Raw genomic sequence first — 17497 nt, forward strand, 5'->3', positions numbered from 1 at the left:
ACATTAATAAACAATAAATAATAAAATAAAATAAGTGCTGTAAATAATAATACAGTACTATAAACGTATTTTCTCTTCCTTATAATTTTCTTTGTTGTTGTTGTTTTTTGTCGTTTGTTTATTTATTTTGAGAGAGAGACAGAGAGTGTGAGCAGGGAAAGGTCAGAGAGAGAGGGGAGGACAAAGAGAGAGAATCCCCACCAGGCTTCTTGCCGTCAGCACTAAGCCAGACGCGGGGCTTGAACTTATAAACTGTGAGATCATGACCTGAGCCAAAATCAAGAGTCAGATACTTAACCCGCTGAGCCACCCGGGTGCCCCCCTTATGATTTTCTTAATAACACTTTCTTTTCTCTAGCTTACTTTATTGTAAGACCACAATAGATAATACATATAACAGACAAAGTGTGTGTTAAACGACTGGGTGTGTTATCAGCAAGGCTTCCGGTCAGCTGTAGGCTATCCGTAGTTAAGTTTCTGGGGAGCTCCAGATTACATGGGGATTTTCAACTGCTTGGGGGCCAGTGCTCCTAACCCCTGCACTGTTCAAGAGTCGACCGTAATTTGTAGCTACACCAAATAGCCAATCAATCAAATAGAATGGAATGGAATAATATATGCAATGGGGTGGGAGGGGGGGAAAGCAGTTTGCAAAGAGGTAAGGATCCCATTTCTATAGGGGTAAAAAATAAAAACAACCACAACGTGCACACACAGAAAGAATGAAAGAATGATGTCAGACTGCCAAATTGATCGTGTCTGGGCTCTTGGAAACGAAGGTGACCTTTACTTTCCTCAGTTTGCATTGTTGAGGGTTTGTAGTTTTCTAAATTTTAGGCCCTGAAATTTTATTACAATGGTTGTAAGAAAAACGCCTCCCCAAAGCTGTGAGGAGTCATTTGCTCCAAACCTGTTCTGCAAGCAGAGAGCTTGCAGCCTCTTCTGGAGGAAACCCTTCATTCTTGCAGCTGACCTTAACTTTGAATTGTGCCATGCATGTCCCTTTTGGACAGTGTCTCAGCATATTCATCGTATGAGGAATGGGGGAGCGGCCATACCCATTGGCTTGGCTTGCCTCAAAAGAAACTTGGGAGAGTAGGAATTCAGATTTTTGAGAAAAACACCAAGTACCTTTCCCTGGGGGACATTCATGCTTACAGCTGTGACACTGGCATTGCTGTGGGATCCGGAATTGGAGATGGGCTGGTCATCCCATGAATGGCTGGGTCATTTCACTTATAGGCTCACAAAAGCTGCCAGCCTTTTGCTAGAAACCTAGAACCTGCCCGCGACCCCCCTCTAAAGAAGACAGAAAGGACAAGCCCACCTTGTCCCATTGTGAGTCCATCCTTCTACAGGATGGTCAGGAGTTTTACAACCATAAGTGATATCCAGGCTAGTCTCCCTGCTGAGCCACAGTTTGCAAAGCCAGGGCCAGCAACGCATTTGGTAACAGGTCAAGTGAAGCTGTAAAAGTATCAAAAGAAGTAACATGACACCCTCCTCCCAGCTCATAATTAAATGCTCCCTTTAACACCATTAACTACATGAAGACTTCCAGGGGTTCACAAGCTTCCCTAAGAACGAGGGGACTATCTTCTCTATCCACATATCAGACTCCGGCAATTGAGAAGGATTCTATGAATGAGTGAGTGACTAATATGTGAGTAAATGAATCCGTCCAGCAGCACTTTGTGGATATGACTGCTTGTTCACTGCACAAAAATTTATTACAGGTTTACTGCGGGCCAGGCTCTTTGATGGACCCTGGGGCATCAAGGGAGACAGACAGGCTTGCTGCTTTCAGGGAGCTTATAGGCCGGCTGGGGAGACAGCCAATCCGCCAGGAAAACAAACATGCGTCTGGTTTCAGATGGTGATAGCACTATGAGGAAACCGCAGAGGCTGTACACTCAGAGGAAACAGAGAGCCTTGGGGTTCAGGGTGGTTGGAAGGTAAGGGGAACAGAGAAGTCCCCTCAGGGAAGGTGGCCTTTGAGCTCTGACTTTGGAAAACCCTGAAAGTATTCGTTTTCAAGTACTTATTTAGCTTTGTCAATACTTTTTGTCAAGAGCTCTGATCCTGAAAGTAAAATTTCAGGGACGTGTCTGAAATCACCTGTTTCTTGACAGTGGGCACTCGGTCTCCTTCATCACCGTGACCTAGCAGGATGGGGGGGCAAGCACGTGGGATTTGCAACCGCACTGCCTGGGTTCAAATCCTGCCTCCATCATTTACTAGCTACAGACCTGGGACAAGTTACCTAAGCTGTGGAGCCTCAGTTTCCCCATTCAAATAGGAGAAGGAGGAGGAGGATTAATAATTAGTAAAATACTTTTACAAAAGAGGGGCGCCTGTGTGGCTTAGTCGGTTGAGCGTCCGACTTTCGCTTAGGTCATGATCTCGCGGTTTGTGGGTTGTGCTGACTGCCAGCTCAGAGCCTGGAGCCTGTTTCAGAGTCTGTGACTCCCTCTCTCTCTGACCCTCCTCTGCTCACGCTGTCTCTCTCTCTCTCTCTCTCTCTCTCTCTCTCCCCCCCAGAAATAAATAAAAACATTAAAAGAAATTTTTTTTAAAAAATACTTTTACAAAAGAGATCATTAGCTGCCCACCAAAAATTCATAATTTCTCTTCCAGAGTTTGAAGTTTTTGCTCAAAGGCTGCTGCCCAACCACAGAGTCCATTTTCTAGCCTGTCTTGCATCCAGATGCAGCCAAAACCACATTGTTGCCGCTGACACGTGAATGGAAGTGATGGGGGTCACTTCCAGGCCTGGGTCGCCGAGTCACCTGAAGGAGGAAAAGCGCCGGGTGGCCAGGAACACCCCCACCGGACTAAGTCATGGAAACACAAGCGTTGATTATGTGCGGCGTCTGAAGTTCAAGGGGGTATTCATGATGGCATCCGGCCCTGCTGGACTTACTCATGCAGCTTTCAGGTGTATGTCAGGCAGCGCCCAGAAGTGGCAGCTGCCTGAACATAACTGAGGACAGGGCTTTGAATCCTACCCCGTGGGCCACATGAGATTTTGACCCTCTGCCCCTTCTCACCTTTCCAGAAGGGGATTTATTTATCTTTTATTTTTTACTATACTGGATATTTATTTCTGGGAAGATCAGTAACTATAGGACGAGGGAATATTAGGCTCCTTGGACTTAGCAGAGTCGCATTGTCCAAAAAAAATATTTCTTTTTAATTGATGGGGATACAGGAAAAAGAGAATCTTGCTCAACAATGTAATCTCTCTGCTCCTGGAGTTCGGAGACTGCACTGGAGCTTGAAATCAAGAGCTTCACCCAGAATGTAAAACATCTTTTCTCTTTTTACTTCCTTTTCTTCCAGGACAACTCTTCTGTGATAGGGCTTCTGGCTTCTCAGGCAACTAAGAGGGAAGAAAAGAACTACAGGTCTCATGTTTTCATCCATTTTATTTTTTTTAATGTTTATTTATTTATATTTAGAAAAAGAGAGCATGAGTAGGGGAGGGGCAGAGAGAGAGGGAGAGAGAGAATCCCAAGCAGGTTCCATGTTATCAGCACAGAGCCTAATGCAGGTCACAATCTCACGAACCGTGAGATCACAACCTGAGCCGATATCAAGAGTCAGATGCTCCACCGACTGAGCCACCAAAGTGTCCCTTTTCATCCATTTTAAAACGCGATAGCTGGGGCACCTGGGCGGCTCAGTTGGTTAAGTGTCCGACTCTTGGTTTCAGCTCAGGTCCCAATCTCACAGTTCGTCAGTTCGAGCCCTACATCAGGCTCCACGCCGTCATGGCAGAGCCTGCTTGGGATTCTCTCTCTCCCTCTCTCTCTGGCTCTCCCCTGCTTGTACTCTTCATCTCTCTCAAAATAAATAAGCTCTAAAAAAAGAAGAATGGAGTTTTCTAAAAATAAATAAATAGATAAAATGAGGTGATGAATATACAGTTCCCAGCCCAGCAAATGACACATAGTAGAAATCTGACAAGTCAGACTGGTCTGCCCTTAGCTCATATAGTTCCTGTTAATTCACTATCAACTATGACATGATTGATAGCTTATCTCAGCCATGATAAAAATGACCTAACTGATATTATTTTCCCTGTTGGATAAATAAGAAAACAGAGTCTCAGGAAGGTCAAATATATAACTTTATTATAACAATAAATGTCTGGTACATTGGATCTTTAATTCTAACAACCATATAAGAGTGCATGAGATTGGTATTATCGTACTCATTTGCCAGATGAGAAAACTGAGGTTCAAAGATATAAACAACTTTCATTCTTTGACAACATTTTTTAGTACTTTTGTGTGCTCTAGGCTCTGTGCTGGAGAGCTGAAAGTCAAAGAGAAGCAATAAAGACACATTCCTTGTTCTCATTGAGCTCACAGCCTGGTGTGAGATATAGCCAGGGAAAGAGGCAATCGCCAGTATGAAAAGTTTAAAACTTTGGGGCGCCTGGGTGGCTCAGTCAGTTGAGCGTCTAACTTCGGCCCAGATCATGATCTCACAGTTTATGAGATCGAGCATCACATTGGGCTTTGCACTGATGGCGTAGAACCTGCTTCAGATTCTCTGTCCCTCTCTGTGTCTCTCCCTGGCTCACACTCTCTTTCTCTCTCTGAAATAAATAAACATTTTTTTACAAAAGGGGGCTCACTTGGTTGGGCGTCCGACTTTGGCTCAGGTCATGATCTCATGGTTTGTGAGATAGAGCCCCACATCTGGCTTTGTGCTGACAGCTCAGAGCCTGGAGCCTGCTTCAGATTCTGTGTCTCCCTCTCCCTCTCTCTCTGTCTCTCCCTGCTCATGCTCTGTCTCTCTCTTGAAACAATACATAAACATTTTTAAAAATTAATAATTAAATAAAAATAAAAATCTGAGTAAGCTCAGGACACTATAGGAGCAAACAGGAGGGGCCACCTAACTCAGAATTGGGAAAAGAAGGTGAGAAACAAAGCATTTTAATTTACATTAGAAGTAAATTGAGATACAACTTGTGATAGGATTTAGCTAGAATGGACATTGTGGAAGAATGTTCCAGATATAGGAACCACTGGAGCAGTTTCACCCCTAGGTGCCCAGAAGTCTGATTTCTTTCTATTTATTCTGTCTGGGAATTTCTGGGCTTGTTATATCTGTGGAGAGATATGCCCTCATCTCTGGACATTTTCCACTCATTTTCTTCAAATACAACCTGTGCTCATTCTGTTTTTCCCTCTGGGACTCGAATTAATCCTCAATGAGGCATTCTATGTCACTTACCTCTTCTGTAGTTCAGACCTTTTTGATTTCCTATCATTTTTTCTGGAGATTTTCTTTACCTGTCATACAGTGTATATTGCTAATCCCTTCTTTAGCTGTGCCTAGTCTGGTGTTAAAACTGTCCATTGTATGGGTACCTGGGTGGCTCAGTCGGTTAAGCATCTGACTCTTGATTTTGGCTCAGGTCATGATCTCACAGTTTGTGGGTTCGAGTCCCATGTCGGGCTCTGTGCTGACAGCTAGCTCAGAGCCTGGAGCCTGCTTCGGATTCTGTATCTCCCTCTCTCTCTGACCCTCCCCTGCTCATGCTGTGTGTGTCTCTCTCTCTCAGAAATAAATAAAACACTTTTAAAAATTAAAAAAAAAAACTATCGTATTCTTAGTTTGAATAGAATAGTTTGAATTCTTAGTTTGAAAAGAATAAAAAATTCTTTTATTTTTCTGTTCTAAAATTTCTGATTGGTTCTTTCTAAAATCTGTGATGTCACTTTATATCACCTCCTGTTTCCTACCCAAATTTCCCAGCTTGGGTTCTATCTCCCTGAACAAAGGAAGCATTGGTGTTTTATTTTTGGTTTCTGATGATTCTTAGGACCATTATGGGTGTGTTTCTGTTGTCTGTTGTTTCTGTTGACACTTGCTCATGGTGTCTTGTCATTTAGTATACCTAGTTATCTCTAAGTACTTTTGCATATTGTATTTTTAAATATATTTGTTAAAATAATTTAAGACCTAGAATGATATTATGTTCTTTCAAAAAAAGGTTTTCATTAGCTTCTATCAAAGACCTGAGGGTACTAACTGCCTGGGACAATTTAATCAAATTCGAAAGATTGGGGTTTTCTGGATCATTCTCATGACTCAAAGACTTGTGATAGTCTAAGCTGGTTTGGTTCCACCCCACACTTTCTCCCAGGGCATGGCACTTTTGAGTTTTACCTAAAAATGGAAATGGTTGACCAGGATCACTACCCTTGATGGGATTCAAAATCCTGCTTTAGTTCTCCTAGCTCTGAGAGGCTGTCAAAAGACAGCACAATTTCTCAGCTGCTTATTTGATATCAGCAAGTGTTCCTGAGCAAAAGGTGCCCTGAGAGTATGGCTCACATCTCTGGGATCCTATCTGGTCCCAGATTTCAGCCAGCACTTTTTGCTATCTTTTTAGCTCTTTGATACTTTTTAGATATTTTTGTATGTTATGCAGCTAATTTAGGTGTCATCAGCTTTTAGCCATTACTGAATTCAGAAACTTAATAGTATGTTCCAGAGATCTCAAATCTTCTGAGTAGTACAGGCAGGATTGGAAAGATCTGTTTCAAATCCTAGATTCTTTCATCTACACTGCACTGGTCAATCCAGATGGTGATGTTATAGACAGACAGATGATAGATAGATAGGCAGATAGATAGATAGATGATAGATAGATAGATAGATAGATAGATAGATAGATAGATAGATAAAAGCTAACACTTACTAAGCCTCTTCTCTGTCAAGCACTCTGTTCTAAAACTTTAGATGATTAAACTCGTTCAATCTTTACAACAATCTTATGAGTAAGGCACTATCATTATTTCCATTTTACAGATGAGGAAATTGAGGCACACACAGATTAAGTAAACTTGCCCAAAGTCACACATCTAGCAAGAATTGAGCTGGAATTCAAACCTGAGTCCAACTCTAGAGCCTATGCTCCTAACTGCATAGGCTTTAAACAAAAGTTTAAAAGTTTTAAACAAAACTGTCCTGTTGCCAAGGGCCTGAGAATCATGGATCCTACCACAGAGATTCAGTCACAAATATCAGTTTTAGAACTAATGGTTCTCCATACTATTTTCACCTATGCCTGCCTGAGCCCGGATGAAACACAGTCTTCACTTCCAGGTATCGGGAAGGATTGCTTTGAAAACAAATCTTCAGCTCTATAAACTACAACCGTCCTCGTCGCCTCTATCAGATGTTATTCTCCAAAGGAGACCAGAAGAGTTTACAGGCTAATCAGTGCTCCCGCCAGCCTCATAAATTGAAACAAGGGTGAGGCAGTGAAGGAGAAAATGTTTTATTGTTCCCGTTTTTCAAAGGCAGATTCCAAGCCAAAGCAGGTGAGTCACCCACAGAGATCAGAATCCAACACCCAGTCTGTTCCACCCTCTGAATTCCCTCTGCAGTAGGGGACTTTACTCCATAAAGAAAGTCACTTCTCTTCTAAGAAATATGCAGAGTAGACTCTGGGTTAGCAGGGAGAGGGCAGTGGGAGACAGACTCACACAAGATCCATGAGTCTCTCTGGGTTCGGGTGGTCCCGTATTTTGAATTTTTAGGACATTAATAACCACCCAAATTACTATTAATTGAGCATTCACCACTGTGCTAAAGCATGTTTAGGCATTTGTTTAAAATCCTCAGATGACCCTCTAATGAAGATTCCATTCTTATTCTCACTTTCATATTAGGAAACTGAGGCCCAGGGAAGGCCTTAAGGCAACCTGCCATGACCACCGAGTTAGGAGAAGCAGCCCTTTGGTTTGACAGTCTGAGTCAATGATCTTCTGTTGCCTTTCCTTCTAGACGCATGTCTCTAGATACTGAGACACAGAGTGGGGAACATAGGGCTTCCTTGGGGCCTGGGTTCATTCGGATCCCGGCCGAGGAAGCTGAACCCCAGAGCAAAGGACACAAGGAAGAGGAGAGGGTTTCTCTGAAAAGAGCAGGGTGGGTGCAGACTGACGCGTTTGTCAACATGACAACCTGGACACGCCCGGAAACAGCTGCTCCACCACCCAGATGGCCTCTAATGGGGCAAGTGCCGCCAGGTCATGCTCTTCCAGTTATTCTCTTCTCACGTCTTCAGAGCCATCCAAAGGCCATGTCCCATCACGAAGCTCCCGGGGATCCCCGCTCTCATCTTACCTTAGGATGAAGCTTCAAATATATTTTGGTACCAAGGCCCACCCATTGGGAAGGCCTCCGCCAAGAAAGGGAAAGGGAAGCCTCAGGTGCGTGAGCTGCGTGGCTTTGGAAGGGTATCCCTGCCCCCAAATCTGTCTCTTATCTTGACATGTCACACTGGCGGAAGCCCCACCACTGAGTTGTTGTCTTCTGGTGAAAAGTACAGAAACCTCTTCCAAAATGTAAATGTCCCCAGAGAGGGTCCTGAAGTTCTGCCCATCTTAATTTTTCCCCACACAAATATATCTCTTTCCAGACATTTGGAGCCTACTACCATCTGTCTGCTGAGAGTCTGACCCATAAAAGGCCCTCCGTAAATATAGTACCTGTTTGCTACTTGATGAATGCCCCAATATGACTAAACCAATAAACAAGCAGCAGCCTAAAATTAGAGAGAAAGAGGGAAGAAATCCATGCTTCATCCAATCTCTCTCTCTTTTTTTAAGTTTTTAAAATTTATTTTGAGGAAAAGAGAAAATGAGAGTGGGGGAGAGGCAAAGAGAGAGAGGGAGAGGAGAACCCCAAGCAGGCTCCGTGCTACCGGTACAGACCCTGACGCAGGGCTCGAATTCATGAACTGTGAGATCAGGACCTGAGCCACTCTTTTTCTCCTGCATATGTAGAAGAATTTCTTGCCTTGCCAAGAGAAGCAATGTCCGATAGAAATATATTGTGAGCCACACATGTAATTCAAATTTTTCTAATAGCTGCATTTAAAACGTTAAAAGAAACAGGTGAAGTTAATTTTGACAATATATTTAGTCCAATATATCTAAATTTCATTTCAACATGTAACCAACTTAAAAGTATTCAGACACATTACATTCCTTTGTGCATGCTAAGCCTTTGAAATCTGTTATGTGTTTTATACTACAGCACAGTTCAATTGGTACTAGTCACATATAAAGTGTTCAATAGTATGTGGTTAGTGATATATTGAACAGTGCAGGCCTAGAACCCAGACTCGAGAAAATAATTCTCTGGGGCAGGGGCAGAGAGATAGAAGCAAACACAGAATCTGAAAGAGACTCCAGGCTCTGAGCTATCAGTACAGAGCCCAATGCAGGGCTCAAACTCATCACATTGAGATCATGACCTGAGCTGAAGCCAGATACTTAATCAACTGAGCCACCCAGGTGTCCCAAGAGTCAGGTGTTTAACTGACTGAGCCACCCAGGTGCCCTAGCTTTATAGTTTTTACCTTTCATAAGGGATTAGGTCCATTGGGGATTTTTTTTCATATTGTAGGCAACTGAGATTCAACTTCTATTTTATAGTTTCCTCAACACCATCTACTAAATAATCTGTCCTCTCAACTCATTTGTGAAACCATTTCTATTGCATATACTTAGTATCCCATATACTCAGTTGCTTCTGAGTTGTCTGTTCTGATAGTTAATCATCACCATAACCCTTGTTTTTTAAATATGATGATTAAATTGCAGAGAATTGGGGCAAGTGACCCAGCACCATTCAAACAATAAGTGTTAGAATTATGATTTGAACCCAGGCATTTCTGATTTTGTTCCATTAACATTCTATTTGGCTCCATGTAACAGAAACCAGACCATAGTGGCTGGAACAAACAGATTTATTTTTCTTGCAATAATTCTGGAGATAGACCTCCCCAGGCCACATACAGTGGCTCCAGGATATGACGCAGGATCCAGGAGCCTTCTATCTTTCTGACCAGCCGTACTAATGTGTGGTTTTTGTCTTCATGGTTGGAAGATAACTACCGCACCTCCTGGAATATGTCCTCATTTCAAGAAGGAAGAAGGAGGAAGGGAAAGAACAAAGGCAAAAGTGCATCAGCTGAATCTGTGCCTTTCAACCAAGGAAACAATTGTTTTTCTACAGATACAATCATTAGACTTCCACTAACACCTCCTTGGCCAGAAGTAGGCCACATGTGCATGCCTAGTCTCAAGAGAATCTGGAAAATGGGGAGGGGGTGTTATTTATTTATTTTTTAGCTGGGACAATTGCCATCTATTTTAGTCTGCTATTTTTTTTGGGGGGGGGGACTGCTATTACAAAATACCATAGCCTGGTGACTTAAAAACATCAGAAATTTATTCCTTCCAGTTCTGGAAGCTGGGAGGCCCAAGATCAAGGTTCTGGAAGATTCTTTATCTGGTGAGACACAACTTCCCAGCTCATAAGCAGCCTCACATGGCAGAGGGGAATGAAGCCTATTTCATAAGGGCACCAATCTCATTCACGGGGATGCCACCTCATGACCTAATCACCTCCTGAAGTCCCCACCTTCAAGTACCATCACTGTGGGGATTACCTTTCAGCATATGAGTTTCGAAAGGATACAAACTTCTAGTCCATACCACCACCCGAACAAAATTTGGTTTCTGTTGAAAATTAAGAAGTGGAGAATGGAGACTGAGCTGACATCAGAACAGGTTTACTGAAAAGCTAATAAAGCTTAAGGTTCAGAGTATCTCGTTTGTCCATCCCTCCTCCAATGCCCTATGTTTAATTTTATATACTTAGTTTCATATTCTTTGTCTTCGCGTGTTTGTATAAGGAATGCAAAAGTGAATCCCATTTAACTCTACTTAACATCCCATTTCCCAGGCTTGTTTGCAAAATTTGTCCCGTGCAAGAGGTGTCCCACAGGACACACTTTGGGACCTGAGCTACAAGAGCTAAGGTTACTATTATATTAGTGTGGATAATAGTCAAAATGGGTCCCTCATCCCAAGGTAACTTTAAATCAGGACAGGTACTATCATTCAAGCTGGGATTCAGAGAAATACTGTGTAGATTTCCTTTTTAACACTGACCTTATTCTCTCTTTGGAAATGGATAGAGAACCCAGAAACTGTGTAAGGCAACCAGCTGGGGTTAGGCACAGAACAGAGACTCAGACCCGGAAAAAGAAGGTACACATCCCCGTTTTACCACGTCTTAGCTAGATGACCTTGTGCACATTCCTTAACCTTTCTGAGCCTTAGTTTCAATGTCTAAAACCACGCATGCTATACCACCCCCATAAAGAGTAAATGAGTTACCGTACCAGAAAGCCTTGTGTGATGCCTGACACGTAGGCAGCACTCATTATGTGTCTGTTAGATCTGAGCCAGCTGTTGAAGCAAAGAAACAGAAGTGTCCCACGTTGAGAAGGCTGCAAATAATGGAGAGGACAGACAGGCGTGGAGTGTCGATGGGGAACAGAAAAGTAGGGGGCTGGGGGTATTCCCATATGTATAACGCAAAGCAATGGGTATTAGAGAAGAAAGATGTTGGCAAATTTCAAGGCCAGAAAAAGCCGTGAGGCCTGATGTGCTAGTGGTCAATCTCAAGGTTGGGAGGAACAGTATGGGGCCCAGGACACAGGAAAAAGCCACAAAAGACCCATTTATAGATCAGGTTTCTCTCTGTACAGCAAATTAGACAATACCTCCCTTATTCACCATCAAAGCATAGTGTGAGGATAACATGGGATTTTGTGTGTGACCAAGCTTTATTGAATCCCATAAAGTATTCAGTGGAATACACCCATAGAGATAAAATTTGAAAGTAAAAGATGTATAAAGAGCATTATGGGGATCAAAGTCGGTGTTTCGGTAATGGGTGTAATGAGTGTGCATTAAACTCCCTAACGATCTGGCCTAAGAAAATGTTCGTTCTGTAAATCAGTTAATGAGCCCCCACCCTCCTAGCTGCCAGAAAATTCCATCGCAGTAAGATTTTGCAAAACCTTCCTCTCCCAAAAACTGTACGGAAGTCCTCGGGAACTTGCTCAATCTGGAACATGCCAGGAGAGACCCTCCAAGTCTCAGCCCACACTGGGCTTGCTGGTCCACCGTCCCGGCCTGCCTTGAAGGTGGCATCTCTGTTGCCTTGGAGCCAAGCTTATACACAGGATGTCTTTGCTGCAGCTGTGGTGCAGGGCCGGCGGCAGGGGCGGGGGGTGGGGGGGGTGTTCTCTGTGCCTAGAGTCAGAACTCCCTCTGCTCAGCCCACAGCCATGCCCATCAGAGGTCCTGCCGGCTGAGTTATTCCAGAACCCAGTAAATCTTTCTGTCCTACCTTTCCTATCTGGGGTTGGGGGTGAGAAGGGGGAAGCTCTCTCCAATCCCTCCTCTGTTCCCTCCCTGCTAGGGATTGCTTCTGCCAGACCTTGGAGCCCCATCTTCTCTCAGATAGTCCCAGTCTGGTCACCCAGGGGAGCTCAAGTCATAGGCGTGGAGGAGGGGCTCTGACTTAAGGGGGCCTGGAAACTTCTGCTTCAGGCTATCTTCTTGGGATGAAAGAGGGGAAACTACCCACCATTATGAGAACAAAAATACACATTAATATCTCAGCAAATGATCACATGAACACAAGTAATATTTTCTTCACACTCCTTAAACAAAATCTGATTTAAGGTAAGTTCCCTGTTATTTGTTAATAAGAGATCTGTTTGTCTTGTGAGCAACATTGCCCTCAGGCAGAAAACTTACACTGCCACCCACACTCTCTGAGCTCGGTCCCAACACCAGCTGGACTAAGCACCCCCCCGGTTGCTGGGTCAGTTTTATTTGGAGGCAGACAAATTTGTTGACGATGAATGGGTAATGCTGACTCTGTGGGGTGAAAAGGTCCCCCTAGAAGGTGACCTCCTCTTTTCGGGGCACAGCTGTTTAGTTTAGAGCACAAGGTCACTGTCAAGAAACAGCCCAACAACCCTGGCGATTTTTCCTGTGACATGTGGCCAAGGCTACAAACCAGGACTTTACTCTGAGGTGAAAATAAATCTTCTGGAGGCCTCTATGCAGAGGAGGATGGCTCCATTGGTGGCCAGTGACTTTATGTTTTTGTTTGTTTGTTTGTTTGTTTTTTGAAAAAGAGAAGGAAAATCACAGTCGACAGAAGAAAGAAGGTAGGTGGAGCTCATTCCCAAGGAAAATGCTGATGCTCCGGGATTGTCAGAGCTGGCCATGAACTTGCCACCCAGTGTGGCCCAGAGGAAAACACAGATGCATAGAGCAGGTCTGGAGGAGAAGACCAGGCTGACAGAGGACGGGGATTGGGGCCAAGGGCGGCAGGAAGGAGGTGGTAAATGTGGTCAGGGAGAAGTTAGACTCCACCTGGAGTACTTTCAAGTTCAGGATGAGTATATACAATTCTAAGTTCTGGATTTGAGATTTGCCTTTTTCACTTAGAGATATTTGGCCATTGAGCAGTTATTATATGCCAAGGAATATGCCAGGCACTGAGGGTACAAAAATGAATAAAAAGAGCCATTGTTCTAAAATTTAAGGTCCTGGGGTGCCTGGGTGGCTCAGTCAGTTGAGTGTCCGACTTCGGCTCAGGTCATGATCTCACAGATCATGGGTTCAAGCCCCACATTGGGCTCTGTGCTGACAACTCAGAGCCTGGAGCCTGCTTCGGATTCTGTGTCTCCCTCTCTCTCTGTCTTCTCCCCCATTCACACTCTGTCTCTCTCTCTCTCTCTCTCTCTCAAAAATAAATAAACATTTAAAAAAATGTTTTTAATTTAAGATCCTAACTTAACTTACCTCAGTGTCCATTGACTTGTTTCTATAATGGGTATGATAATTTCTACTTTGTGGGGTTGTCAGGAATATTAAATGAAGGTATAGAAGTATTTTCTGTTAGCCATAGTACACTGTCCAAATGCTCTTTTTTTATATAGCTACTATGGAAACAGTATGAAGATTCCACCAAAAATTAAAAATTAATTAGAATTACCATATGATCCAGTAATTCCGCTACTTAGTATTTTCCCAAAGAAAACAAAAACACTAATTTGAAAAGATATATGCACTCTTATGTTTATTGCAACATTATTTACATTTGCAGACATGGAAGCAACCTAAGTGTTCATTCATCAACAAATGAACGGATAAAGAAGATGTGGTGTGTGTGTGTGTTTTGTAATATATATATATATATATATATATATAATATTGCTCAATCACAAAAAGAACAAAATTTTGCAATTTGCAGCAATATGGATAGACCTAGAGGGTATAACATTAAATGAAATAAGTCATAGAAAGAAAAATGCCATATAATTTTACTCATATGTGGAATTTAAGAAACCAAACAAATGAACAAAGGAAAAAAAGAGCAAACAAAAAGTCAAAATCTTAACTATAGAGAACAAATTTTGGTGATTGCCAGAAGCAAGGTGGATAGAGGGATGGGGGGAATGGATAAAGGAAATTAAGAATACACTCACCATGATGAGCACTGAGAAATGTATAGAATTGCTGAATCACTATATTGTACACCTGAAACAATGTAATACTGTATGTTAATTATGAGTAAAAAAATTCAAATGCTCTTTATATATTGATTGCATGCCTTGTTCAAAGGAGGGTTTGAAATAGTCACTTGCCAACAGTGACCTTTTCTTCTTTTTCTAACTTAATAAATGTTTGAAATAACAAAAAATGTACCAAAATGTTGGAAAGATGCTACAAAGAACAATACAAAGATGATTGTTCAACAATTGGCTCTTCAGTGCAAAAAAGTCCTGAGTTGTAACATTTGCTAATTTCCATGCTGTAAATACTCCCACCACCGCCAATTTGTTACTGAATGCATAGTTGGGTAGATATAAACTTAACAGACTCCAGCATACCACTGACACAAAGAACTTTTTTTCCTCCCAAAATCTGAGAATAAATTGCCAATCTGATGCATCAACCCCCAACACAATAGTATGTATTTCCCACAAACACAGACCTTCTCTCTTTCCAACCACATTAATTAAAACTATAAACACCAGGAAATAAACGCCATCTGATCCAGAGACCCCATGTAAGTTTCACTGATTGTCCCAACAAAGTTCTTAGTGCAAAAAGATCCAGTTCAGAATCACACGCTGCATTTACTTGTTGAGTCTCTTTAGCCTCTTTAGTCTTTGGTTTTTCCTGGACTTGCCTGATCTTGACATTTTTTTTTAAGACTGCAGGCCAATGATCTTACAGAACATCCCTGGATGTGGGCTGTACTGATATGTCTTCGCGATTCTATTTAGGTTTCGCAACATCCGCTAGAACGCGAGAGTAGTGACGAGCCCTCCTGGCGTCCTATTGCGTGGAACACTGCCTATTTAGATCTTTGCCATTGCAGATGATCATTTTTATCTCTTGATTAAGGTGGCATCTGGCCAGCACCATGACGTTATTCTCTTTCTTTTGGTAATTAGGAAGTATTCTGTGGGGAGGTACTTTGAAACTATAAATAGCCCTTTCCTTACGAGGAATATTTTCCTCGTGATATTTGCAATTCACTCCTTTATTGATTTATGTCTATATGGGCTCATGGTTTCCTATTCCACTTCAACCATTTTAATCTATTATAATCATTAATTCTTTTGTCGCTAAGTTGTCCCTGATTTGGACATTCGGACAGCGCAGTGAGACATTGTTCTTTGAGCACTTCCTTTTTTTTTTTTTTTTTTTTGGCACCATACGATGTTCCAAGCTCGCTCTGTACTGTCTGCACCCCAGCCTTGGAATCAGCCATTTCTCCAAGGCGTTCTGTTTCCCTGGACTCCTTAACAGAGTCTTCAGTGGAGAACAGTATTTAGAAACCAAGATCTGGGTTGGCTAATGATGCTCAGAGGGTTACTATGAGGGTGTCACTGTTCCCAGGCCCGTTCAACAAACAGAGATAAGGACACACACACACATACACACAAACATGAACATCTATATTTATTTCTGTATCTATTCATCTTTTTTAATGGAAAGCCATGAGTTCACATCAACCTCGAATTCTGAATCCAAACCTCAGAGTTTATTCTAGTTTTCTCCCTTTCTGTGTGTATTATCTTCCTTCCCCAACAGTGAAAACTTAGGTCTTGCTTTTTTTTTTTTTACTGAGATATAACTCACACACCAAAAAGTTCACCAGTTTAAAGCACACAATTTATTGGTTTTTTTTGGGATGTTCGCAAGGTTGTGCAAACATCACCATTATCTAATTCCAGAATATTGTGATCACTCCCCAAAAAAGAAACTCCAGACCTGTTAGGAATCACTCTCCAAATTCCTCCTCCTTCTATCCCCTGTCACTGCTAGTCTAGTTTCTGACTCTACACATTTTTTTGCTTGGGACATTATATATGGACTCAAACAATATGTGACCTTTACTCTCTGACTTCTTTAACTTAGCACGGTGTTTTCAAGGTTCACCCAGGTTGTAGCACATGTCATGACTTGATTCATTTTTATAGCTGAATAGTATGCCATTTAAGGATAAACTCTGTTTTGTCTATCAGTTAATGGACATCTGAGTTATTTTCACTTTTTAGGCTATTATGAATAATACTGCTATGAACATTCATTTGCAAGTGTTTTATTTAAGTTTATTTATTTATTTGTGTGAGAAAGGAGAGGCAGAGAGAGAGGGAGACAGCAGGGGAGAGGCAGAGAGAGAGGGAGAGAGGGAGAATCCCAAGTAGGCTCCACGTGGTCAGCACAGAGCCTGATGTGGCACTTGATCTCACAAACCGTGAGATCATGATGGGAGCTGAAACCAAGAGTCAGACTCTTATCCAACTGAGGCACCGAGGAGTCCCTCATTTACAAGTTTTTATGTGAACATGTTATTGACTCTCTTGAATATATACCCACGAGTGCAATTGCTGAGTCACGTGGTAATTCTGTTACATTTTCTGAGAAACTGCCAAAATGTCTTCCAGAGAATCTATATGATCTACTTTCCCACCAGCAATTATGAGAGCTTCAATTTCCCCACATGTCCCCCGACATCAATTGCATGTTTTATTACAAGTCATCCTAGTGGGCGTGAAGTGGTGTCTCATTGGATTTTGGTTCGCATTTTGCTAATAACTAATGGTACTGAGCAGCTTTTCATATGTTTATCGGTCATTATTTATGTTTCTTCTTTGGAGACATGTCTACTCCTTTGCCCATTTTTTAATTGGGCTGTCTTTTTCACATTGAGTCATAGGAGTTTGTTAGGTGTTTTCAATACTAAACCCTTATCAGACATAGAATTTTCAAATATTTTCATTCACTCTATGGATTTTCTTTTCACGTTTCCGAGAGTGTCTTTGAAGTGCCAAAGTTTCCAATTTTGATCAAGTTATCTGTTTTTTCCCTTTGGTTGGATCATCGCTTAATCTAAAGTCATGAGGATTCCCAGCTATGTGCTCTTTTGCGTGTTAATAGTTTTAGCTATTACAGTTTGGTTTGATAAATTTTGAGTCAGTTTCACACAGGATGTCTAACTTCACTCTTTTGTATTTGGATATCCAGTTGAACCAGATCATTTGTTGAAAAAACAAATTTTCCCA

At 42.1% G+C, this 17497-nt stretch overlaps 1 long non-coding RNA gene across 3 annotated transcripts; it reads right to left on the minus strand.

Moving 5' to 3' along the window:
- Nucleotides 1-9825: 9825 nt before the first annotated feature.
- On the minus strand, nucleotides 9826-15062 carry LOC144241285 (uncharacterized). 3 transcript variants are annotated; one of them, XR_013338009.1, is made up of 5 exons: nucleotides 14914-15062; nucleotides 14405-14456; nucleotides 11231-11338; nucleotides 10493-10562; nucleotides 9826-9955 (listed from the first exon to the last, which is right to left on the minus strand). It is a non-coding gene; the product is annotated as an uncharacterized LOC144241285 (long non-coding RNA). The 3 variants fall into 3 exon arrangements; XR_013338010.1 differs by having other exon boundaries at nucleotides 9826-9943; nucleotides 14405-15062; XR_013338008.1 differs by having other exon boundaries at nucleotides 14405-15062.
- Between the last annotated feature and the right edge of the window lie 2435 nt (nucleotides 15063-17497).

The sequence above is a fragment of the Crocuta crocuta genome, unplaced genomic scaffold (assembly GCF_008692635.1).
Source record: "Crocuta crocuta isolate KB4526 unplaced genomic scaffold, BGI_CrCroc_1.0 scaffold127, whole genome shotgun sequence".
Classification (NCBI taxonomy): Eukaryota; Metazoa; Chordata; class Mammalia; order Carnivora; family Hyaenidae; genus Crocuta; species Crocuta crocuta.